The sequence below is a fragment of the Apodemus sylvaticus genome, chromosome 2 (genome assembly GCF_947179515.1).
Source record: "Apodemus sylvaticus chromosome 2, mApoSyl1.1, whole genome shotgun sequence".
Taxonomy (NCBI): Eukaryota; Metazoa; Chordata; class Mammalia; order Rodentia; family Muridae; genus Apodemus; species Apodemus sylvaticus.
The window spans coordinates 25244112-25262192 of record NC_067473.1 but is presented as its reverse complement, the minus strand read 5'-3'; the positions used below and the strand labels follow the sequence as shown (position 1 = coordinate 25262192).

At 42.5% G+C, this 18081-nt stretch overlaps 1 pseudogene; it reads left to right on the top strand.

The window, feature by feature from the left end:
• Window positions 1–2013, top strand: part of LOC127677322 (guanine nucleotide-binding protein subunit alpha-12-like) — a 38335-nt pseudogene extending 36322 nt beyond the window's left edge.
• The last annotated feature ends 16068 nt before the right edge of the window (window positions 2014–18081 follow it).

Here is an 18081-nt window from a genome sequence, read left to right as displayed (position 1 = left end):
TCTGTTGGTTTACCAGACAGAGATGGCTTGCACTTCTCTGACTGGGAGCCTCAGATGCACATCCTAGGATGCCAGGGTGTTACAGTCCACATCTGCAGATGGTCTTCGTCCTCCCAGGAAGCCTGTCCTAAAGGAAATGGTATTACACTTCACCAGGGGGATTTGGAATAGGAGCAACTTCCTGACTTATGGTTTCCTCCCATAGAATCTTTAAGTAGAGTTGCTTCCCATTTGTCAGTTTTTGTTTCTGTTTTTTCTATTACCTGAAATTAAATACACAAGATAGATTTTTTCAAGACTTACTTTGTGAATTTATATCCTTGTGTTGTTAACATGAGACAATTTATCACATATTCAAATTAGAAACATCTTAGAATGCTTCAATTTTTTCCCCTAACAGTTTAGCATACAGCAAATGTCTTGCCCATATCTCTTAAAGGACCCATAAGTGCTTTAGCAATCTGAAAGAATAAACAAGGAATATTATGTTTATGAGACAATACCTTATTAACCATAAATATCATATTCTCATTATTAGCTATTTGAGACAAACCCTGAAGGGCCCAGAATTGAATCTGAAAAGCTAGTCTTCGCCTTCCCCTCCGCCCCTCAGCTGGCCAGGTGAGTGAAAGCCTCTGGGCAGCAGCGGTGAAGGTGGACACAGCATGACGGAGAGGAGGACAGGGAAGAGCCTGGCCAGGGAGGGCCGTGCCAGCTGAGGGGTGTGCATGGCATGAGGCCCCCAGTGGGTCAGGGCCGAGGCCTGAGGAAGGCCATGTCCAGATAGTGCAGACCCTCAGCAGCTGCTTGTTGCCTTTAGAGGCCTTAGACTGAGAGCGCAGGGCAGGCACAGTGCATGACTCAAGCACCAGGCCTGGTGGCACAACTGAGACATCAATGCTGAGCTGTGGCGGCTGGTCAAGATCCTGCTGCTGGGTGCAGGCTAGAGCAGCGAGTCCACCTTCCTCAAGCAGATGCACATCATCCAGGGCCTGGAGTTCCACCAGAAGGCGCTGCTGGAGTTCCTCTACACCATCCATCTTCAACAACTTCCTTAAGATTACTTTGATCTCTGCAGTCTCCCAATTGAGGCTTTCGTCTCAGAAGATTCTAGCTGTGGTCCTGAGACTCGCATGCCAGAATGGACAAGGAGGTCTGCACTGGCTGCAAACTTAATGGCGAGGCCCAAGGATGCTTGTAGACCCTCGGGACAAGCTCAGCATTCCCTGGCACCACTCTGAGAAGGAGAAGCAGCGATGTTTCTGATGGCCTTGAGAACAAGGCAGGCCTGCCTGTGGAGCCTGCCATCTTCCAGCTCCTTGTGCCAGTGCTGCGTGCACTCTGGAGAGACTCGGGGATCAGGGAAGCCTTCAGCCTCAGAAGTGAGTTACAGCTCGATGAATCAGTGAAGTACTTCCTGGATAACTTAGATTGGATTGGCCAACTGAACTACTTCCCCAGTAAACAAGACATCCTGCTGGCTAGAAAGGCCACCAAGGGAATCGTGGAACATGACTTTATTATAAAGAAAATCTCATTTAAGATGGTGGATGTGGGCGGCCAGAGGTTGCAGTGCCAGAAGTGTTTCCAGTGCTTTCATGGGATCACATCCATCCTGTTCATGGAGTCCTCGAGTGAGTACGACCAGGTCCTCATGGAGATCAGGTGCACCATCCTACTGATGGAGTCCATGAACATCTTCAAGACCATTGTCAACAACAAGCTCTTCTTCAATGTTTCTATCATCCTCTTCCTCAACACGATGGACCTCCTGGTGGAGAAGGTGAAGTTGGTGAGCATTTAGAAGCTCTTCACTGATTTCAAGGGTGACCCCGCATGGCTGGAGGATGTCAGCACTACCTAGTGCAGTGCTTTGACAGGAAGCGCAGGAACTGAGCAACCCCTGTTCCACCACTTCACCACTGCCATAGACACCAAGAGCATCCTGTCCTGTTTCATGCTGTGAAGGACATGATCCTGCAGGAGAACCTGAAAGACATCATGTTGCAGTGAGAGACAGTCCCTCTGCCGTCCTCTCATGGCTTCCTTGGCCTGTGGCCATGTGTCTCTGATGTGTCTGCCTCCTGCATGGACCTGCAGTGTTTGTCTCAAATGTATGCCATCCAATACCTGACCCTAGAATACTGGACTAGCAGCCACAACAGCAAACTCCTGGCAGAAGGACTTGGGTGAGTCAGTGTGAGCTACTGAGTCAGGGACTGCAAAACCGCTGAATCCACTCCATAGCCCTGGTATTGATTTGTAAAACCTTGGAACACAGCTTCCTCCCTCCCTTCAGAAACTCTTCCTTGCTGACACAACTTAACCAAGGTTCAGGTTTGCATAGACACACACCGGTGCTCCCATTAATGAAACACAACCCCAGCTGATCTTGCAGACGACTCTTCCCTCTGACATGCAGGTTCTCACTGAGACACACGAACTTGGAAGCTTGGCCTCACATTAGGCTGTAGAGGGGCAAGCGATGCAGCTAAGCTCAGAGTGGCCAAGCTCAGGCCTCAGTGCCACCTCCCAAAGTGACCACACTGCCTTTAAGATTGTGCCATCGCTTTCAAAGGCTCTGCTCTCAGGCATTTCAGGATGAGCAAAGAGGCCGGGTCAGGGGTTCACTCTCCCTACTGTAGAGAACAGGTGGGAGCTGTGTCCCTGCTTAGTGCCCTGGAAGCCACTCTCCATGGCTCCATGCCCAGCAGGTCACAGTGTGGAAAGGTGGCAGCTCTGGCCAGCCTGTGCAAACATAGTGGTGCTCTCTACTCCTTCGCCTGTCCCTCCACAGCCCATGGCAAAGATGCATAACCAAGTGCTTTGTAGGTTGTCATACTTGATGGTGGCCTGTAGTGTCCCCTGTCCTGGGCTGTTACAGTGGCCAGAGATGCTCTGTAGGCCTAGAGCATCTTCAGTCTTGGCTTCTTTGAGGGCCCCAGCCTCTGGCCGTTCAGGAGCCGCCCTGGGCTCTGCACACCATCCTCACCATTGCCTTCACACAGCATGCTCTGCTCTCAGAGCAGTCTGGCAGGCTGCATTCTGTTGCTGTGCATACAAAGCCAGTTGGCACCCTCCTTGCCCTGGTCCATGAGGGTGCAGAAGGCTGGGGACCTCAGCGTTACCTCCTAAGACTTGGCCTGTCATGTCCAGTCTCCTGGCAGTCATCCCACTGTTTTTTTTAATATATTGCATTCCAGGCCTGCCCCTCTGTACATTAATTACTTTCTGGGAGCTCGGGTGTGAATTATACCTTCTCCAGAGTGTTCTTTAGCTCCCTAACTCATATAAGGGCCCTGTCTGCAACTGAACTGCTGCTGACACTTGATCCCTATTGCATCTCATTTCAGCCACCAGACACACAGGATTCTTAGAGCAGATGGCAAGCTAGGAGACAGAATGGGACCACTTCTTAGAGCCCTCTTTATTGCAGTGCTCTGACTAGGAAGTAGCAGTCTCTCGCTCACTTGCTTCCCCTCTGTGCTCAACGGTTTATATCAGTGCTTGCTGAGCTTCTGGCTCTTTCCTGTGAGGAGAGAACAGCTGTCTGCCTGCTTCACCAAGTCTTCACAAGCTGAGGGGTGTGGCCAGGTTAGTACCAGGGACCAGCAACCTTTCAGGGATCCTTGGGGGTTTCAGGTCCACACACAGTGAGCAGCCCTCGCCAAGTGCCCCCTGTATCTCAGTGCTGAGACTTCAAACAGACAACCTGTTCCCAGCCACTGCTGGGCCACAGTGACCGAGGTGAGTGTGGGGTTGCCAGGGAGAGCGCTGTCCTCTGATAGCCTGCACATATGTACCAGTCTCTGAAAGCCGGCAGCACGTGAGTAGCAAGATGTGAACCTCAGCTGAGCAGAACCCATGTGAATGGGCAGAGGCCACCACCCCTGGAGCTGAGCCTGGCTGAGTCTTCTGTGACAGGACACCCCACTCTGTGATCTGTGAAGTGGTGCAATCCGAAGACAAGGCTGGGGTCATTTGCACGTTTCTACATGTAGATTGTAGTCAGGTTTCCTCCCAGACCTTAGATTTTTGTATATGTATTTTTTAATTTTAATTTCACTGTTACCTTGACTATTGTCTTTTATGTTGCAATGTTGGAAAAGCAGGAGGTATTTGACCTCATCTATTACTGAAAAAAATTAAATAATGTGACAATAAACGTCCTAAAAATAAAAAAAAAGAAAGAAAAGAAAGAAAAGAAAAGAAAACCTAGTCTTTATGTTGCATAGGGATTAATGGAACCATTGAAGCTCTCTGGTAAATGAAGATAAATAAGAAGTACCATTGCCATCTAGTGGCCAATTCTGTCACTGCCACCATTTGAAGCCAAGCTAAACCTCTGCTCTGATTCCCAGGCTCTGTAAACAGTTAAGCAACCCTGGAAGGGGGCGAGTCCATTCTTCCTGCTTTAGGAACCAATCAGAGGTTACCAAGGAGAGCCAATGAGAGACTGTCAAGCAGATGCTAGTGTTTAGACACTAACCTTTCCCTCTTGTTTCATCTTGATGAAAGAATGTGATCTGAGTGATAAATCGCTTTGGAATTTATTAAAACTTCCTTTTGAAGTAGGTTTTTGTCACAGTTCTGTGGTCACCGGATTAACATACTATTTTCTCTTTTATATTAGTGTGAGTGTAAATTTCCATCTAACAAGGCAAGTTTAAATATTTATTCTTCTCATAAGCTTCCTTTATTCCTGACATCAATTTTCTGACACAGGCAGCATAGACTTTTCCTCTCTAACATTCATTCATTGCTTCTTATTGTGCTGACATTTTTGCCCCTGTATTTACATTGACTGCCAATGCCTTCAGATCTTGTTTATCTGCTACCAACTTCCCTTTTATCGATTGTTTCAGGAAATAATTTACTTAGTCTCTGTTTCTTTGTTTCTGTCTAGTATGCATGTGCACACGCACATGCAAAGACAGAATCCATGTTGGGCTCCCTCTATAACACCCACTTTCCGTTTAGACACAGGGTCTCTCTTTGGAGCTGTAGCCTGCCATTTTACCTAGACTGGCTGGCCATTGAGCCCTTGGCATCCACAGGGATATTTTCCGTTTGGAGATGTAATCATCATGGGTGTCATGTTAAATCCATGCCTATTTTAAAAATTATTCTGCATTCTCTTGTCAGAAACTATATCTCAATAGTTTTGCTGCTTCCCATTTGTTCTTTAGCAAACAGGATACTTAGCATTGTGTTACTATTGATATTCATGTTGCTTCATGCATCTCGGGTGGATTGCTTTTAGCTCCTGTGTGTGTGTGTGTGTGTGTGTGTGTGTGTGTGTGTGTGTGTGTTTTGTGTGTGTGTGTGTGTGTGTCTTTGTGAGCATTTGCCACATGTGTTCAGTTGTACGTGGAGTTCAGAAGAGGGCATCAGGCTCCTCAGAGCTGGACTTTCTTGTGAACCAGCCATGTGGATGCTGGGAACTGAACTCAGGTCCTCTTAATTTGATGGATCCCATGTAAAGGTTTTTAGAACATTATAAAGTTAACAAACATCATACAGAGCACAACAGGATGTGATCCCCATGACCTTGCTCTTAGTCAAGTTACTTTTTCTGTGTCAATTATTGCATATAAAAGCAACAATCTGAAACAGGGGGCAGACATGGAACAAAATGGCTGTGGCTATACTGGTAAGGCCTCAGCATTAAAAAACCCAGGTCTCTCTCAGTGAGTAGGGCTGACCTAAGAGTCCCAGGAGCCCCACTTGTAAACCTACACATTAGAAAGTGGAAGCAGGAATATCTGAGCTCAAATTTAACTTGGCATGCCAGGTAGAGGACAACATGGAATATTTGGGAGCCTGTTACAGGAAACAAAACTGAAAAATACCATACATCCAAGGGCTCGGCTATGAATCCTTGTCTATTATAAAGAACTTACCATACTCTCCTTAGGAGTCTTTCATTCTGGGAGGACAGAGAAGTGGAGATAATCTTTCTTTTCTAAAGATTTTGTTCTCTCTTTCCCTGGGACCACATTAATAACAGATGAAAGTGGGTATTAACTTCTGAACTACTGAGTATTATCCACTGCTGCTAGCATGATACTGTGCCAATGACAATCTCTAGCTCCCCTGAGTGCGGGTGCCCCATTATGAAGTATCAAGTGCTGAGGCTAAAGCCCAGGGAACCTTTCAAGGGGCTAGACAGAAGCCATCAGAGATACTCCACTTCTTTGTCCTGAGATTGAATCAAGCAGACACAATGTGAACTTAGTGGACTATTTAAATATACATCTTTCTCCCACCTCACATTCCTTAGTTCAGTCCAGGGCAGAGTTCATGCACCTCTATCCCAGATTTATCTTAATACATTTCCCCAGAGCCCACGTCTTTTAGAGAATTGGGTGTAGTCCAGCAGTTGCTGCCCTCAGTAAGATGTGAAGAGCATCAATAACAAGTGAGCACACTGCATTTGCCTACACATGTACAGTCACGGAAAATGGAGCATAAGTGATGAGGGGGTCACCAGCACTGTGTCCTGGAATTTGTGTGCTTAGACCCAGTTCACAGGAAATGTGGAAGGACACTTGGGGACCCCCTGCAGGGACAGAGTGAGGTGGAATGGGGACTGCGAAGGCTGCGCAACACTGCTCAGGCCCCCTCCTTTCAGGTAACAAACAGTCTCTGTTCTTTCAAGGAGCTCAGGTTGAGGCCACAGAACTTATCTAAACATGGGAAGGTCATGCAGATATCTTTCCTAATGGTACAATTCTTCTTGATAAGCCTTTCCCCCTTGCAAGTCTGTAGCAAACTTGTCACATCACAGCCATCTATTTCATAATGTTGCTGTAATATGCCTACCAGTCACGGATGTAAAACAAAATAAAATAAAATCTTGATTCAGAGCAGGGTCACATTGACCACGTACTATGTAATGATCTGTATGTTATGAGGTTTGTTAATCTTATTAATTTCCACATCTATGTACATCCCATAGACCCATCAAATTCAAGGTCAGTATTACTATTATGTCGAAAATAGCTCAAGTCAGGGTCCACATAGGGCAGCATTTCCAGCCCTTGTGCATGAGCTCTTGTGGTTTTAACACAGAGCTGGCCCTGAGAAATAGGTAGTGCATATTATTGATCTGTTGCCATGATTGATCTGTCTTGAGGTATGCATTCAATAAACCATTTCTGTTTAACTGAATTCAGTGTTTGTTTGGTTTGTTGAGTGACCCCTAGACATGAACCTTTCCATTTAGGAGCACTTAGAACACTGAGCCTGGTGACATCTTACAATACATTGTGTGACACTAGGATGGGTGATTTATCCATTGTGATAAGTATCAGGGGTGTACTTGGTGCTTTTTTAGGTGCCTATTGGCCATGTGAAACACCTTCAAGAGCCCAGTTCTGATCTTCCTTGGGATCATTTTGTTCTCATGATGATGCTCTCAGACGTGCCTGGGAACAACCAGAACAACTGACAGCTGGATTTCTATAATGAAGGTAACATTGCTAACTTATGTTGCAGGATATTTGTTCTGATTGTAAACTACAATAGTGTGTTATTTACTGAAAACAAACAAACAAACAAATGATTTTACAGTTTAGCCCAGCCCTAGCACAGACCTTGAACCCAAGAGCTTTCGGTTCATTTTACTTTCTTGTCCTGTGGCTCAGCCCTAGCACACACCTGTATTGCAAAACAAAAGGAGATCAACTCCAGGACAAGAGCCAGAGCAAGTAACCCTTGAAAGGGAATGAATATAAGTAAACCAAAGGAAGGTCTTTAAGTTGAAAGATATTGAGGACAGTGTGGAGTGGGAGGGTCAGCTGAGGGCTTTCCCTGCCACTCTGACCAGGCAGGTTTTCACCTCAGCATCTGGCTCCCGAGTTTTCATTGCTAAAATTAAATGGCTGTCATATGTGTATTTCTTAAATGTATTTATTAATTATTCCATTTGATTACATCTGAAATAATATACCACTTCCTGCTTGCCCCTCCAACAACCCCTCAAACAACATCTGCCCTTTCCCACTCGCCTTTGCCTGTATGAGGGCGCTCCCCCACTCACCCACCCTCTCCTGCCCTACTGCTTCAGAGCATCAAAGCTCCACAGTACTAAGTGCCTCCTCTCCATTGCTGTCAAGCAAGGCCATCCTCTGCTACAATGTATCTGGAGCTATCCATCCCTCGCTCCATACTTCCAAGTTTGTGGTCTAGTCACTGGGGGGCACTGGGTGGTCCTGGCAACAGATGTTGTTCTTCTAACAGTGTTTCAATTCCCCTCTGCTCCTCCAGGTTTTCTGCCAGCTCCTCCACCAGGTTCCCTGAGCTCAGTCTAATGGTTGGCTCCAATGGTCAGTTGCTGGACAGACTTCTCTAAGAACCTTCACGAGAGGATCCTGTCAGCAAGCACCTCTTTACCACAGCAACAGTGTCTGGTTTGGTGTCTGCAGACATGATGGATCTCCAGGTAGGGCAGTTCCTGGGTGGCCCTTCCTTCTGTCTCTGGACTATGTGTAGTCTCTGCTCTTCTTTTGCTCAGGAACATTTTTGGATTGCACATTTTGAAATGAGTTGGTGGCACCATCCCTTGAAGGAGGGTGGTCCCTGGGGATCATGGGAGTGTGGGGAGGTTTTCCTAGGAGGTGGTCTCTGCAGGATCTATCTCTCCCTTCTCTGTGCATTTCAGCTAAAGTCATCCTCTTTGGGTCCTGGGAGCCTCATGTTTACCTGTTGTCTGTGTCCCTCAGGTGGCTATCCCCAGTTTCTCACCATCCCTGCTATATATTTTTGTTCTATTTCCAGACCCTCTGTACCTCCCTCTTATCCTCACCAGTACCTGACACTGTCCCCTTATATCCTCCACCTACACTCTCCCTCCCTCCCAGGTCTCCTCATCCTCCTCCTCCCACCATCATCCTGTTATGTCCACAATGCAGGACTGAAGCAGCCATGCCCTGGTCTCCCTTCCTTCTAAGCTCCATAGTGGCTGTGGGTTGTATCATGGGCATTGTGAATCTTAGGTCAAATATCCACTTATCAGTAAACACATAACATGTATGTTACTTTGTGTCTGGGTTCCCTCATTCAGGATGATATTTTCTAGTTCTATGCATTAGCCTGTAAACTGTATGAAGTCATTATTTTAATTGCTTAGTAGTACTTCATTCTGTAACCATATTTTCTGTATTCATTCTTCTGTAGAGGGACATCTGAGTTATTTCTAGCTTCTGGCTATTATAAATAAGTCTGCTATGAACATAGTAAAAAATGTGTCCTTGTTATGTGTTGAAATATTTTTTGGGTATATGCTCAGTAGTGGTATAGCTAGGTCTTCAGGTAAAACTATTTCTAATATTGTTAGGCACTGCCAGATTGATTTCTGAAGTTGTTTTGCTTGCTTGCAGTTCCACCAAAAATGGAGGATTGTTCATTTTTACCCACAGCCTGGCTATCATTTGCTGTAACCTGTGTGGTCAATTCTCAAAGTTGTTTTGATTTGTATTTCCCCGTTGATCAAGGATGTTGAACATTTCTTTAAGTACTTCTTGGGCATTCTCTGAGATTTCTCTTTAACTCAGTACTCCTCTATTTTCATAGGGCTATTTGGTTCTCTGGAGTCTAACTTGTTGAGTTCTCTGTATATTTTAGGTATGTGCCCACTATCAGATATAGGGTTGGAAAAAAATTACTCAATCTGTAGGTTGCTGTTTTGTCTTATTGACAGTGTCCATTGCCTTACAGAAGTTTTGCAATTTTGTGAGGTGCCATTTGTCTTAGATTTTAAAGCATAAGCCATTGGTACTCTGTCTAGGAAGGTTTCCCCTTTGCCTATGTGTTCGAGGCTCTTACCCACTTTCTCTTCTGATAGATGCAGTGTATGTGGCTTAATGTTGAGATGCTTGGATCACTAGGACTTGGCCATTGTACAGTGACAGGCAGGTAGATCAATGGAACAGAATTGAAGACCCAGTAATTAAGCCACACTCCTACCGTCACTTGATATTTGACAAAGAAGCGGAAAAACATCCAGTGGAAAAAAGATAGCCTTTTCAACAAATGGTGTTGGTTCAATTGCTGGCTAACATGCAGAAGAATGCAAACTGATCCATTTTTATCTCCTTGTACAAAAATCAAGTCCAAGTGGATCAAGGACCTCCACATGAAACCAGACACACTGAACTAACAGAAAAGAAACTGAGGAAGAGCCCTGAGAACATGGGCACAGGGGAAAAATTTCCTAAACAGAATACCAATAGTTTATGCTCTAAGATCAAGAATTGACAAATGGGACCTAATAAAATTACAAAGTTTCTGTAAGGCAAAGGACATTGTCAAAAGGACAAAATGACAACCAACAAATTGGGAAAAGATCTTTACCAACATTATATCCAACAGAGGGCTTATATCCAAGATATACCAAAAACTCAAGAAGGTAGACTCCAGAGAGACAAATATCCCCCTTAAAAATGGGGTACAGAGGTAAACAAAGGATTTTCACCTGAGGAATATTGAATGGTTGAGAAGCACCTAAAGAAATGTATTACTTCATTAGTCATTAGGGAAATGCACATCCAAACAGCCCTGAGAATTCACCTCAAACCAGTCAAAATGTCTAAGATCAAAAACTCAGTAGACATTAGGTGCTGGCTAGGATACAACCACTCTGGAAATCAGTTTGGCAGTTTCTCAGAAAAATGGGTATAATACTAGCAAAGGAACCATTTATAACACTCCTGGGCATATACCCAGAGGATTCTCCACCATGTAATAAGGTCACATGCTCCACTAAGTTCATAGAAGCCCTATTTATAATAGCAGAAGCTAGAAAGAACCCAGATGTCCCTCAATGGAGGAATGGATTCAGAAAATGTGGTATATTTGTACAATGGAATACTACTCAGCTATTAAAATCAATGAATGCATGAAATTTTGGGGCAAATGGGTGGAATTGGAAATATCATCCTGAGTGAGGTAATCTAATCACAGAAGATCACATATGCTATGCACTCACCGATAAGTGGATATTTGCCAAGAAGCTTGAAATCCCCAAGACACAATTCACATTATCAAATGATGCTCAAGAAGAAGAAAGAATAAAGTATGGATACTCTTGACCTTCATAGAAGGGGGAATAAAATTCCCACAGAAGGAGATACAAAGACAAAGTGTGGAGCAGAGTCTGAGGGAAAGACCATCCAGTGACTACCCCATCTAGTGATCCATCTCATACACACATACAAAACCCAGACACTATTGTGGAGGCCAACAAGTGCTTGGTGACTATACCTGGATATAGTTGTCACCTGGGAGGCTCTGCTGGAGCATGACAAATACAGACAGGGAGACTTTCAGCCTGCATTTGAACTGAGCACAGGGTCCACAATGGGAGAGCTAGAGACAGGATCCAAGTTGCTGAAGAGGTTTCCAGCACCATAGGAGGAGCAATGATATGAGCCACCCAGTACTCCCAGAGCTCTCAGGGACAAAACCATCAACCAGAGAGTGCACATGGAGTTTCCCCTGGCTCCAGACACATAGGAAGCAGAAGATGGCCTTGTTGGACATCAAAGGGAGGAGAGGCCCCTGGGCCTCAAAAGACTAGATGCTTCAATGTGGGGGACTGCTTGGACAGGCAAGTAGTAGAGGGTCGATTGGGAAGAGGGGGGAGGGATGATGGTTATGAGACTTGCAGGGGGTGGAGAATGAGAAAAGGGGATAACATTTGAAATGTAAGTGGAAGAATATATCTAATAAACAAAGTAGAAAAAGGAAAAGTGTAAAGACTAAAAGTATACTAGGTCTTGGGTTGCTGTGAGAACTGTTAAGATGGGCTGGTGGAAACTTCTTATATATATATATATATATATATATATATATATATATACATATATATATATATATGTATATATATATGTATATATATACGTATGTATATGTATATATATGTATACATATATATTATATATATTATATGTATATAATATATATAATATTACATGTATATAATATTTTATTTTCAATATTCTTTGTTTACATTCAAAATGATTTTCCCTTTCCAGTTCCCCCCTCCCCATGAGTTCCTTAAGCACTGTTCCCTCCACCCATTCTCCTATCAACCCCCTCCTACTTCTCTGTCCTGGTATTCCCCTACAATGCATTTTCAGGACCAGGGACATCTCTTTCCTTCTTCTTGAACGTCATTTGATGTCTGAATTTTGTCTTAGGTATTCAGAGTTTCTGAGCTATCTGCTTATCAGTGACTGTATTCCATGTGTGTTCTTTTGTGATTGGGTTACCTCACTTAGGATGATATTTTCCTGTTCCAACCATTTGCCTAAGACTTTCATGAATTCATTGTTTTTAATTGCTGAGTAGTATCCCATTGTGTAAATATACCACATTTTCTGTATCCATTCCTCCATTGAGGGACATCTGGGTTCTTTCCAGCTTCTGGCTATTATAAATAGGGGTGCTATGAACACAGTGGAGCATGTGTCCTTATTGCATGCCAGGGAATCCTCTGGGTATATGCCCAGAAGTGGTATTGCAGGGTCCTCCAGAAGTATTATGTTCAGTTTTCTGAGGAAACACCAGGCTGATTTCCAGTGTGGTTGTACCAAGCTGCATTCCCACCAGCAGTGGAGGACTGTTTCTCTTTCTCCACATCCTCACCAACACCTACTGTCTCCTGAGTTTTTAATCTTAGCCATTCTGATGGGTATAAGGTGAAATCTCAAGGTTGTTTTGATTTTCATTTCCCTAATGACTACTGAGGTTGAACATTTTTTTTTCAGTTGCTTCTCAGCCATTGGAAGTTCTTTGGGTGAAAAGTCTTTGTTTAGCTCTGTACCCCATTTTTAATAGGGTTATTTGGCTCTCTGGAGTTATAAAATCAACTCAAGCAAATCAGCAGCCTTCCTATATGCAAAGGATTAGCAGGCTGAGGAAGAAATTAGTGAAATGACACCCTTCACAATAGCCACAAACAATATAATGTATCTTGGTGTGACTAACCATGCAAGTGAAAGATCTGTATGAGAAGAACATCAGGTCTCTGAAGAAGAAAATGGAAGAAGACCTCTGAAAATGGAAAGATCTTCCATGGTCGTGGATTGGCAGGATTAATATAGTAAAAATAGCCATCTTACCAAAAGCAATCTACAGATTGAATGCAATCCCCATCAAATTCCCAACTCAGTTCTTCATAGAGTTAGAAAGACCAATTCTCAAGTTTATCTGGAATAACAAAAAACCCAGGATAGCTAAAACTTTTCTCAACAGTAAAAGTACTTCCGTGGGAATCAGTATCCTGGACCTCAAGCAGTACTACAGAGCAATAGTGTGAAAAACTGCATGGTACTGGTACAGTGACAGGCAGGTAGATCAGTGGAATAGGATTGAAGACCCAGAAATGAATCCACACACCTATGGTCACTTGATCTTTGACAAAGGACCTGAAACCATCCAGTGGAAAAAAGATAGCCTTTTCAACAAATGGTTCTGGCTCAACTGGAGGTCAGCATGCAGAAGAATGCAAATTTATCCATTCTTTTTTTTCTATTTTTTAATTTATTGATATATTTATTTACATTTCAAATGATTTCCCCTTTTCTGGACCCCCACTCCCCAAAAGTCCCATCTCCTTGTACTAAGCTAAACTCCAAGTGTATCAAAGACTTCCACATAAATCCAGACACACTGAAACTAATAGAAAAGAAACTGGGGAAGACCCTTGAGTACATGGGCACAGGGGAAATGTTCTTCAATAGAACACCAAGAGCTTATGCTCTAAGATCAAGAATCGACAAATGGGACCTCATAAAATTACAAAAAAATTTTTAAGGTAATTTATATATTTTTTAATAATGTACTCTGGTATTTTTTTATTCGATATAATTTATTTACATTTCAAATGATTTCCCCTATTCTAGCCCCCAACTCCCCCAAAGTCCCGTAAGTCCCCTTCTCTTCCCCTGTCCTCCCACCCACCCCTTCCCACTTCCCTGTTCCGGTTTTGCCGAACACTCTTTCACTGAGTCTTTCCAGAACCAGGGGCCGCTCCTCCTTTCTTCTTGTACCTCATTTGATGTGTGGATTATGTTTTGGGTATTCCAGTTTTCTAGGTTATTAGTGAGTGCATACCATGATTCACCTTTTGAGTCTGGGTTACCTCACTTAGTATGATGTTCTCTAGCTCCATCCATTTGCCTAAGAATTTCATGAATTCATTGTTTCTAATGGCTGAATAGTACTCCATTGTGTAGATATACCACATTTTTTGCATCCACTCTTCTGTTGAGGGATACCTGGGTTCTTTCCAGCATCTGGCAATTATAAATAGGGCTGCTATGAACATAGCAGAGCATGTATCTTTATTACATGGTGGGGAATCCTCTGGGTATATGCCCAGGAGTGGTATAGCAGGATCTTCTGGAAGTGAGGTGCCCAGTTTTCAGAGGAACCGCCAGACTGATTTCCAGAGTGGTTGTACCAATTTGCAACCCCACCAGCAGTGGAGGAATGTTCCTCTTTCTCCACACCCTCTCCAACACCTGCTGTCTCCTGAATTTTTAATCTTAGCCATTCTGACTGGTGTAAGATGAAATCTTAGGGTTGTTTTGATTTGCATTTCCCTAATGATTAATGAAGTTGAGCTTTTTTAAAGATGCTTCTCCGCCATCCGAATTTCTTCAGGTGAGAATTCCTTGTTTAACTCTGTACCCCATTTTTTAATAGGGTTGTTCGGTTTTCTGGAGTCTAACTTTTTGAGTTCTTTATATATATTGGATATTAGCCCTCTATCTGATGTAGGATTTGTGAAGATCTTTTCCCAATTTGTTGGTTGCCGATTTGTCCTCTTGATGGTGTCCTTTGCCGTACAGAAACTTTGTAATTTTATGAGGTCCCATTTGTCAATTCTTGCTCTTAGAGCATACGCTATTGGTGTTCTGTTAAGAAACTTTCTCCCTGTACCGATGTCCTCAAGGGTCTTCCCCAGTTTCTTTTCTATTAGCTTCAGAGTGTCTGGCTTTATGTGGAGGTCCTTGATCCATTTGGATTTGAGCTTAGTACAAGGAGACAAGGATGGATCAATTCGCATTCTTCTGCATGCTGACCTCCAGTTGAACCAGCACCATTTGTTGAAAAGGCTATCTTTTTTCCATTGGATGTTTTCAGCCTCTTTGTCAAGGATCAAGTGGCCATAGGTGTGTGGGTTCATTTCTGGATCTTCAATCCTGTTCCATTGATCCTCCTGTCTGTCACTGTACCAATACCATGCAGTTTTTAACACTATTGCTCTGTAGTATTGTTTGAGGTCAGGGATACTGATTCCCCCCAGATTTTCTTTTGTTGCTGAGAAAAGTTTTAGCTATCCTGGGTTTTTTGTTGTTCCAGATGAATTTGATAATTGCTCTTTCTTTCAGGTGTGCTATTAAGCTGCTAGTGTATGCTGTCTCCGGTTTCTTTTTGGAGGCTCTCAGAACTATGAATTTTATACTTAGCACTGCTTTCATTGTGTCCCATAAATTTGAATATGTTGTACCTTCATCTTCATTAAATTCTAAAATGTCTTCTTATTTCTTCCTTGACCACCTTGCATTGAGTAGGGTATTGTTCTGCTTCCATGTTTATGGGGGCTTTCTGTTGTTTTTGTTGCTCTTGAAGACCAGCCTTAGTCCACGGAGATCTAATAGGATGCATCAGATTATTTCAGTTTTCTTGTATCAGTTCAAGCTTTTGTTTGTGATCAAGAGGATGGTGAACTTTGTAGCAGGTACCATGAGGTACAGAGAAGAAGGTATATTCTTCTGTTTTAGGATGAAATATTCTTTCGATATCTGTTATTCCATTGTCAGTAACAGCTGTTACTTTCATTCTGTCTCTGTTAACTTTGGGTTTCCATGGACTGTCCAATGATTAGAATGTGGTGTTGAAGTCTCCCACTATTATGCATGCTTTTAGCTTTAGTAAAGTTTATTTTATGAATGTGGGTGCCCATCTCTTTGGAACATAGATGTTCAGACATGGAAACTTCAGAGTTACATTTTGAGAAGCTGTGGTTTTGTCTTCCTTTAGTCTGGAACTTTCTCAGTATGACATTTTTAAATGGCAGTATATATCCTGTCATTTTAGACACATGTGATCTACATCTTCTTTTGATTTTATAGGGGATTATACTTTAGAGATTGTGTGTATGCAAGAAGAGACAATGAATTTGGACTTTTAATATTCTTGAACCTCCTAGGGTCTATGGGACATCTGAGTTTGATTAAGTATATTTTCTGTTATAGTATCAATAGTTATGGCCACAATAGACTCATCCATTTGAACAAGCTTATTTTAGTCAGGGAGTGGAATGTGTGGTTTCAATATACTTGACTAAGGCAATAGCACTGTTAAAAGGTGTGACCTCCTTGGAGTAGATGTGTGACAGTGGGGTTGGGCTTTGAGGACCTCCTTGTGGCTATATGCTAGCTAGCTTTCACCTGTTTGCATGCAGAAGACACAGCTCCTTCTCACAGCTCCTCCATCTTGGACTCTGCTCTACTCTCAATGATGATAATGGACTGAACCTCAGAACAAGTCAGTCAGCCCCAATTAAATGTTGTCTCTTATAACAAATATGCTTTGGTTATTGTGTCTTTTCACAGTAATAGAAAATGTGAATAACACACTATTTTTCTTTTCCATATGAATGTAAGAAGGGTTCTATCAAGAACTGTAATTAATTGTGTTAAACTTTTGATGCAAATGCATTGAATCTGATACAATGAAAACTTTAAGACACAGAAAAACTGGAATAAGAAACCAGAAAATGGAATGCCTTTCCATGTTCAAATATAATAGGATTAATATTGTTATATGGAATCCTACCAGAATCAATCTAAAGGTTTAAATGCACCCCATCATAATTCCAATAAAAAGCTTCATAGAATAGGGGGAAAAGATTCTAAAAACTAATACAGAATCATAAATGAGCAGGGTAGTCCAGATAATCTTAAATAATAAAACAGTAAAACAGAGTTGGACCCATTACCATTCATAATTTCTAGTTGATTACAAGTCATAGTATTAAAAACAATATGTTAATATCATAAGAACAGACACATTGACTAATGGAGTAATAGTGAGAACCCTGATATTAAGCTATGCTCTTACATCCATCTGGGTTTTGACAAAGAGGCAAAACAAACAAACAAATTACACACACACACACACACACACACAAGAGTAGCTGTTTTCAACCTGTGTGTTGCAACTCCTTTGGGGGGAGCTCATATATCAGATATATTATATATCAGATATTAACATTACAATTCATAACAATAGCAAAATTACAGTTATGACTTAATGTCATAACTGTAAATAAAAGCAACAAAATAATTTTGTAGTTGGAGGTTGGTCACCACAAGGCAAAAAACTGTATTAAAGGGTTGAATCATTATGAAGGCTGAGAATCCTTGCAATTTAAATGGAGTTAACCTGCAGCATGAGAACAATAAATTTAAAGACACCTGGTCTAGGAAATACAAATTCTATCAACAGATTGATGTTACTTCTTTTGCAATTGTTGTTCAGTGGTTTTCCATAGATACCTTCCCATCCATACACATTACAGACTGGCTATTGCTCTTGGTCAACATCCAGAGTTTGATAGTCAACCCTGTTGCTAAAGATATTATAAAATTGAGTCATGAGAAAATTTATAAACCAAGATGATATAAACCTGGAAGTTTTATTAGTGGTGGCTAACTTTTATAATTGTGTTTTTTGGTACATGTTTGGCCCAGGGATTGGCACTATTGAAGGTGTGGTCTTGTCGGAGTAGGTATGGCCTTGTTGAAAAAGTAAGTCGTTGTGGGGGTGGCCTTTTAGAGCTTCTTTCTAGCTTCTAAGGACATCAGACCTCTCCTGTTTGCCTTCAGAACAAGATGTAGAACTCTTGGCTCCTCCAGCACCATGCCTGCCTGGATGCTGTCATGCTCCCTGCCATGACTATAATGGACTGAACCTCTGAAATTGTAGGACAGCCCCAATTAACTTCTTTTTTTAAATTTTATTTGATATATTTTTTTATTTACATTTCAAATGATTTCCCCT